Genomic DNA, 8,342 nt, shown 5'->3' with positions numbered 1-8,342 from the left:
CAAGTGGCAACGAACATTCATACCACACAAATGCTAGGCAATGACCATCTCAAATAAGAGATAATCTAACCATCAATCCTTGACAGTTACCACCACTGAATCCCTCACGAACAACATCCTCTGGGTTTCCATTGACTAGAATCATATAAACACAGGGGCTTTAAGAGCAGGTCTGTGGTAAGTACCTCACGTTCTGATTCCCTAAAGCCTGTCCAGCATCTGCAAAGGTACAAGTCAGGAGTATAATGGAATATTTCCCATTTGCCTGAATGAGTGCAGCTTCGACAACACTGAAGGATCTTGACACCATCTACAATAATGCAGCCCATTTGATTGGCATCACATCCACAAGCATTCAACCCCTCTACCATCAACACTCAGTAGCACAGTAGAGGATGCACTACAAGATGCATTACAGAAGTTCACCCAAAGATACTTAGACATCCTTTCCAAATCCATGTTCACTTCTGTCTAGAATGATAAGGACAACAGACAGATAGGAACACCCCTACCTGCAAGTACCCTTCCAAGTCACTCACCATCTTGACTTAGAAATACATCACTGCTCCTTCACTATCACTGGGTATAATTCCTGGAATTCCTTTTGTAAGGGCATTGTGGGCCAACCTACAGCATGTGGACTGCAGCGGTTCAAGAAGACAGCTCACAACCACCCTCTCAAGGGTAACTAGGGATGAGAAATAAATTCTGGCAAGCCAGAGACACCAATCTCCCAAGAATGAGTACAAAAAAGTCAGTTCCTCTTCATTCTCATGGTCTAGTGGAGAACGTAGTGCAGATCAGTTGCTCCTTGTGTTCAGGCCTGTTAATAGCATAAGTTAGTTGTTTTGATGTCCCTGGCCACCACCCTAATCCAGGCTCTGCACTTTGCAATATCCACGTGCTCCTGGTGAAAATTTGCCTAGATCTCATCTCTGAGTGAAAATGCAACGTCCAGTTCATTATCAAGTACCAACAAGTCATTTATGATGGTAAAATACTGTCATTGCTTAAAACAGGTCTTCACAGCCAACGCACTGGACATTTTACCTTGCCAATGTCTGCCACAATTTAGGTGAATGGCAATATTTTCTAGATCTATTTTTTTTGTTCATTTCAGATTTGATTGAGCCTTTGGGTTGCTGACTACTCTGTCACTGTCGCCTGAGTATATGTTTCAAATTAACCAGTAAATTCTTCATCAGATATTGTTAGGTTATTGACAGTTTTTCTAGAGAGAAATAACTGCTGTTATTTGCAGTTTCCTCTGCATCCATTTTAAACCATTGTATCTGTGGAGGCTTTGTTGCTAACTCTTTGTCATTTAACAGGTAGACCAATAGTTTTTTGTCCATTTAAGCAAGGACATAGACCTGGAAATTTTTTGCAAGCCCATTGACCTACAGAGCCACCTCCTTTATGACAGCAACGTTTATCTCCAATGTCGGATAATATCTTAGAGGCAAAGAGTACCAGTTTCCAACACCCATCTGTTTGCTCTTGAAAGAGCTCTGTTCTAGTGTTCGTAGCTGAAGCACTTGTAACTATAATAGTTTGGAAGGATGGATTGTCATGGCACAGAATTTACAGATATCACCATGTCTTCCCAGCACCATATTTTGGTTTTTTTGTGTGTTGTCTGAAGGATTCCATCATATTGCCAAGTGAGGCAAAAATCTTGACAATTAGTTCACCATATCTCGAAATCCTTTCTATTACTGAACCAATTTTTGAGTAGGCAACACTTTGTCTTCTAAGGATCCAGCTTTATCCCAACTATGTCAATAACGTTTCCCAAGAAATGAGTAGATTGTTTGGAAAATGCGCACTTTGCTTTGAGAGGGTCATGAATGCTGTAAACACCATCTGTAGGTCGCGCAAAGAATGTGTCATTTAAAGAGATGCAATGTGGTGACACTATCTGTACTTGCAGACATATATTGCAGCCTGTCCTGTGACAGCCAGCTAACATCACTGGCTACATCTGTCTTGGGTGTGGTAGTCATATGACATTATGGATAATCATACTGCTTTTAGTGTAAGACCTGAATTGTGTAGGTATTTTGGCACTGCATGAACTCTATGAACATGTTTTTTCATTGTCACTAATATGGGTCAATATATATAGGAGGGCATTCAGAAAGACAGCCAGGCATACCCAAAAATGAAGTGTCAACCTGGTGAAGCTACAAAACAAGACTACTTGTGCGGCATACAGTGTAACCAGAAAGTGATACACTGGGCAAAGAGTTTCCATAACTAACAGATCAGATTTAAGATCTGCAATGCCACTAATGACTGGAGGAGTTGACTCAACAAACATTCCCATCCTCAATAACAGGTGACCCCAGCACTGTGTAAAAGTCAAGGCTGAAGCATTTGCAACAATCTTCAGTCAGAAGTGCTGAGTGGATGATCCATCTCAGCTTTCTTCAGAGTTCCCCAGCATCACAATTGTCAGTCTTCAGCTAATTTGATTCATTCTACATGACATCAAAAATGACAAGAGACATTGATTAGATTAGATTAGATTACTTACAGTGTGGAAACAGGCCCTTCGGCCCAACAAGTCCACACCGCCCCGCCAAAGCGCAACCCACCCATACCCCTACATTTACCCCTTACCTAACACTACGGGCAATTTAGCATGGCCAATTCACCTGACCTGCACATCTTTTGGATTGTGGGAGGAAACCGGAGCACCCGGAGGAAACCCACGCAGACACGGGGAGAACATGCAAACTCCACACAGTCAGTCGCCTGAGGCGGGAATTGAACCCGGGTCTCTGGCGCTGTGAGGTAGCAGTGCTAACCACTGTGCCACCGTGCCGCCCACTGATGTTGCAAGGGCTGTGAACCCTCACACCATTTGTTGCAATAGTACTGAAGACATATGCTCCACAATTTGCTGTGCCCCAAGCCAAGCTATTGCAGTATAGCACTAGCATCTATCTGACAATGTGGAAAGTTGTCCAAGTATGTATTGTACACAAAGGAAGACAAATTCAACCTAGTCAATTACTATTCTCAGTTTACTCTTAATACCTATAATTACTTTACTGATGATCATCAGCAGTGCTATCAATGCACTTTCTTAGCAATAACCTACTCACAAGTGCCCAGTTTGGGTTCTGCCAGGGCCACTTAACTCCTGGCCTCCTTTCCACCTTGGTTCAAACATCAATAAAAGAGCTGAATTCTAGGGATGAGGTGAGAGAGTTGACAATTTGCAAGTTGACAAGTTGCAACTAATACACATTCCACACAAGTGCCAAGAAATGACCATCTCCAATAAGAGAGAATATAACCACTGCCCTCTGACAGTAAATGGCATTAGTATCAATCAATCCCACACTAAATAACATCCTGGAGGTTATCATTAATCAGAAAATTAACTGGACTAGGTGTATAAATCCTTGGCATCAAGATTGTATGTGACTGAGTGTAGCATTAAGGAGCCCTCAAAAATCTAAAGTCAATGGGAATCAGCAGGGAAAACTCTGCTTGCTGAAGTTATACATAGCATGTAGGAAGAGTTGTGGTTGTTGAGAGTTAATCATCTCAGCTCTGAGACATCTCTGCAGGCCATCCTCAGGCTCAACCATCTTCAGCTGCTTCATCAATGACCTTCCCTCCATCATAAGGTCAGAAGTGGGGATGTTCACCGATGATTACACAATATTCAATACTCGTTGGGGCAAAAACGTAGAAGCGCTTCTCCAATGGTATTAAAAGGTGCACTACATCAAAGCAGACTGCAATGGTTCAAGAAGGCAGCTCACCACCACCTTCTCAAGGGCAACAAGGTAGAGAAATAAATGCAGACCCAGCCAATGACATCAAGATCCCACATCATTGCAGCAGGCCACATATTTCAAGTTAAGTTGTGAATTGTTTTCAACAAGAATTTACACAGAAGTTAAATCAATAAAAGATAATAATTTGCTTAAATGATAACTTGACACTGATTCAAAACATTAGACATAAATAAGCCCTTAGATTTTTTTATTTTTAAACACAAGCCCATAATGAAAAGAAACTGCCAGATTAGCAGGTATCTTAACAATAATTGAAACTGTGCTATGTGAAATTACATCCTGTCCTGACAGGCCAGGAACTTGACAATGCAAATAAGTTCAACAAATAAAGCTTAGCTAAATAAGCTTTGACTTAACTAGATTCAAATTTTTGACAGGAATTTGCATATTTTCCTCTGCTGACAGGTTAATCAAAGGACAAGGACAAATAATATTGCAGAGCAGAATTTACCTAACAACTTTTATTTTTTAAATGTTAGCAGTCAGGTCTTCTCTAAATGTGTAGACACTCAATGATTATTATAATTTATTATAATTTGAAACTGGACAAATTTTAAACTAACACATAACACTTGTCTGAGGGTGTTGGTTACTTAAAGGTCTGATGAACATCTTGCTCATGGCCACCATGCAGTGTTATGAAAGCACTTTCTGTTCCATATGGAATGCCTGAATGGAATTTGTCTCAATGACAAGCTTGGTTGCATCTAAAACTGCCCACATCCTATTTGTATTGTGCTATCATGCACTGAGGTCAACAATGTTGCCTGATTGGAATGCAATGTTTGATCTTCAAACAAGTCGGCTTATTTGATCACTTCTGTTTGCAAAAGGAAAAATAAGAACATCATAGCTGATTGTTTTTTTGATATATAACTGCTTCACAGCCAAATGGAAACTGAAAATGCTGGAAATGCTTAGCAGATCATGGTCAAGGATCATTCATGGACAGAAACCAGAGGTCAAGTCTCAGATTAATTAATTTTTATCAGAAATACCCTATCTGCATAGGCAAAGTACTTTTGCCTTCTAAGTAATTTCCTAAGCTGTAATATAACATGCTAATTATGTAATTCCTGATATTTTGAAACAGGCAAGGCCAATATGACAACTCAACAAAGAGATGAGGTTTTGAATCAGGTGCTTTACTCACTATCATTGATGAGAAAATTACATACTTTCTGATGAAAGTAAATGTAAGTTTCAGGGCATTGTAAGGTCAATGTTTCCTCAGTCCCACGTATAGGCCCAATGAGCTGAACTTCTCTAATCCTGTTCCAGCCAGTATTAATGTCATCCCACAGAACAATGAACAAGGCCATCCATGTACAAAAGCTTTACACCAAATACAACAGATCTATACACCAATACTTGATCACAGAAAAAGCCTTCTGTTAACCAGTCATTCTTCATGGTGAGAAGCAACAGCGGTGCCATGCCAATACACACTCATGTGTCACAGCAACAAATATGTCTCAGATATTGCCCAGGTTCTTTCAGAGCAGAAAATATGCTTTGCTCCTCACCTTATTGACAATTAACTTAGCTTGCATCACCCTTTTGTAACCTCTTAGGATCTACTATAGGATTAATAGGTTACCAATACTAACTGCTAATTAATTGATCATGAAACTAACATCTAACTTAAATGGAAATGGGGAAAAAATAGGAAATAACTTCTTTTTGATTCTTAGTACCCTAAGAAACCTAACTCAATGCTCATTCTATTCATCCTCCACTCTAGATTTTCCCAGTTTACATGAAATGGACAACATCCATTATTACTGTATTACTCACATTATTTACATTATTTGTGTTTCTGACTTCCTTATTTATATCATGCTCAATATTTGTACTAGGGTTTGGTGTCATATAAACAACTTCTACCAATATTTGCTATCACTTGTGAGTCCTTAGTTCCACTCAAACTGTTTCTATATTTTGATCTTTCAATCTAAGATTCTCTCTTACAAACGTCCTGATCACTTCCCTTATTAAGAGTGGCACTCCATCTCCTTCTTTCCTTTTTGCCTATTCCTCCTAAATGGCAAATATCCTTGGATATTTGGTTCCCAATCTTGGTCACAAAAAATAGTTGACTTAATTGTGTTTAGATCTTGATTGTCTATATTCATTGAAAGGCTAATCAATTTAAAAAGAACAAAGACATTTTTAGATTCCAACCATCACAGTTTATATCTTTGTAAAGTATGAATGTACAAAAATGAGACAGAATACAGGAAAGAGATTGAGTGCTCAGTGGCATTGTGTAAAGCCAACAATCTGTCCATAAATTTCTGCAAAATGAAAGAGCGGATCATTGACCTTCAGGAAGTGGAGTGAGGTGATGGTGGTCGAGAGTGTTAAGTTCCTTCAGGTGATAGACATATTCATAGAACATTACAGTGCAGTACAAGCCCTTCGGCCCTCGATGTTGCACCACCCTGTCATACTAATCTGAAGCCCATTCCACCTACACTATTCCATGTACGTCCATATGCCTGTCCAATGACAACTTAAATGCACTTAAACTTGGCAAATCTACTACCGATGCAGGCAAAGCATTCCATACCCTTACTACTCTCTGAGTAAAGAAACTACCTCTGACATCTGTCTTATACCTATCCCCCCTCACTTTAAAGTTGTGTCCTCTCGTGTTTGCCATCCCCTTACTTGGAAAAAGGCTTTCCCTGTCCACCCTATCTAACCCTCTGATTATCTTGTATGTCTCTATTAAGTCACATCTTGACCTTCTTCTAACGTGAACAGCCTCAAGGCCCTCAGCCTTTCCTCATAAGACATTCCTTCCATACCAGGCAACATCCTAGTAAATTTCCTCTGCACCCTTTCCAAGCTTCCACATCATCCTTATAATGCAGTGACCAGAACTGTACACAATACTCCAAGTGTGGCCGTACCAAAGCTTTGAACAGCTGCAGCATAACCTCCTGGTTCCGGAACTCAATCCCTCCATTAATAAAGGCCAAAACACTGTATGCCTTCTTAACAACCCTGTCAACCTAGGTGGCAACTTTCAGGGATCTGTGTATATGGACACCGAGATCTATCTGCTCATCTGCACTCCCAAGAATCCTACCATTAGCTCAGTACTTTGCATTCCGATTACTCCAGCCAAAGTGTATCACCTCACACTTGTCCACATTAAGCTCCATTTGTCACCTCTCAGCCCAGCTCTGCATCCTACCTATGTCTCTCTGCAACCTACTACATCCTTTGTCACTATCCATAACTCCACCGACCTTAGTGTCGTCCGCAAATTTACTAACCCACCCTTCTAAGCCCTCATCCAGGTCATTTATAAAAATGACGAACAGCAGTGGACCCAACACCGACCTTTGCGGTACGCCGCTAGTAACTGGACACCAAGATGAACATGTTCCATCAACTACAACCATCTGTTTTCTTTCAGCAAGCCAATTACTGATCCAAACTGCTATGTCTCCCACAATCCCATTCCTCTGCATTTTGTATAATGGCCTATTGTGGGGAACCTTATCAAATGCCTTGCTGAAATCCATATACACCACATCAACCGGTTTACTCTCATCTACCTGTTTGGTCACTTTGTCAAAAAAATCAATAAGATTCGTTAGGCATGACCTACCCTTCACAAAACCGTGCTGACTGTCCCTGATCAGATTATCCTTTTCTAGATGGTTATAAATCCTACCTCTTATAACCTTTTCCAACACTTCACCAACAACTGAAGTGAGACTCACTAGTCTGTAATAACCAGGGTTGTCTCTACTACCCTTTTTGAACAAGGGAACCATATTTGCTATCCTCCAGTCCTCAGGCACTATTCCTGTAGACAATGATGATTTGAAGATCAATGCCAAAGGCTTGCAATCTCTTCCCTTGCTTCCCAGAGGATCCTAGGATAGATCCCATCCAGCCCAGGGGACTTGTCTATTTTCACACTCTGCATTATTTCTAATACCTCTTCCTTGTGAACCTCAATCTCTTCTAGTCTAGACACAAGTATCTCTGTATCTCCCTCGCCAACATTTTCTTTTTCTATAGTGAACACTGTCGAAAAATATTTATTTAGTGCTTCCCCTATCTCCTCTGACTCTACACACAACTTTCCACTATTATCCTTGATTGGCCCTAATTTAACTCTCGTCATTCTTTTATTCCTGACATACCTATGGAAAGCCTTAAGGTTAACCCTGATCCTATCTGCCAACAACTTCTCATGTCCCCTCCAGGCTCTTCTGAGCTCTCTTTTTAGGTCTTTTCTGACTTCCTTGTAACCCTCAAGCGCCCTAACTGAGTTTTCACATTTTGTCCTAACATAAGCCTTCTTCTTCTTCTTGACCAGGGATTCCACTTCCTTAGTAAACCACGGCTCACGTGTTCTATATCTTCCTCCCTGTCTGACAGGTACATACTTATCTAGGACACAGATAAGCTCCACATTTTTAATGTGCTCATCGCCTGCAGTTTCCTTCCCCATTCTACGCTTCCTAAATCTTTACTAATTGCATCGTAATTTCCCTT

Source organism: Chiloscyllium plagiosum, unplaced genomic scaffold (assembly GCF_037043375.1).
Source record: "Chiloscyllium plagiosum isolate Xiang-an unplaced genomic scaffold, Cpla_swu_hap1 HiC_scaffold_16, whole genome shotgun sequence".
Lineage (NCBI taxonomy): Eukaryota > Metazoa > Chordata > Chondrichthyes > Orectolobiformes > Hemiscylliidae > Chiloscyllium > Chiloscyllium plagiosum.
The sequence above is the reverse complement of the archived record's forward strand: the minus strand, read 5'-3'. Positions refer to the sequence as shown.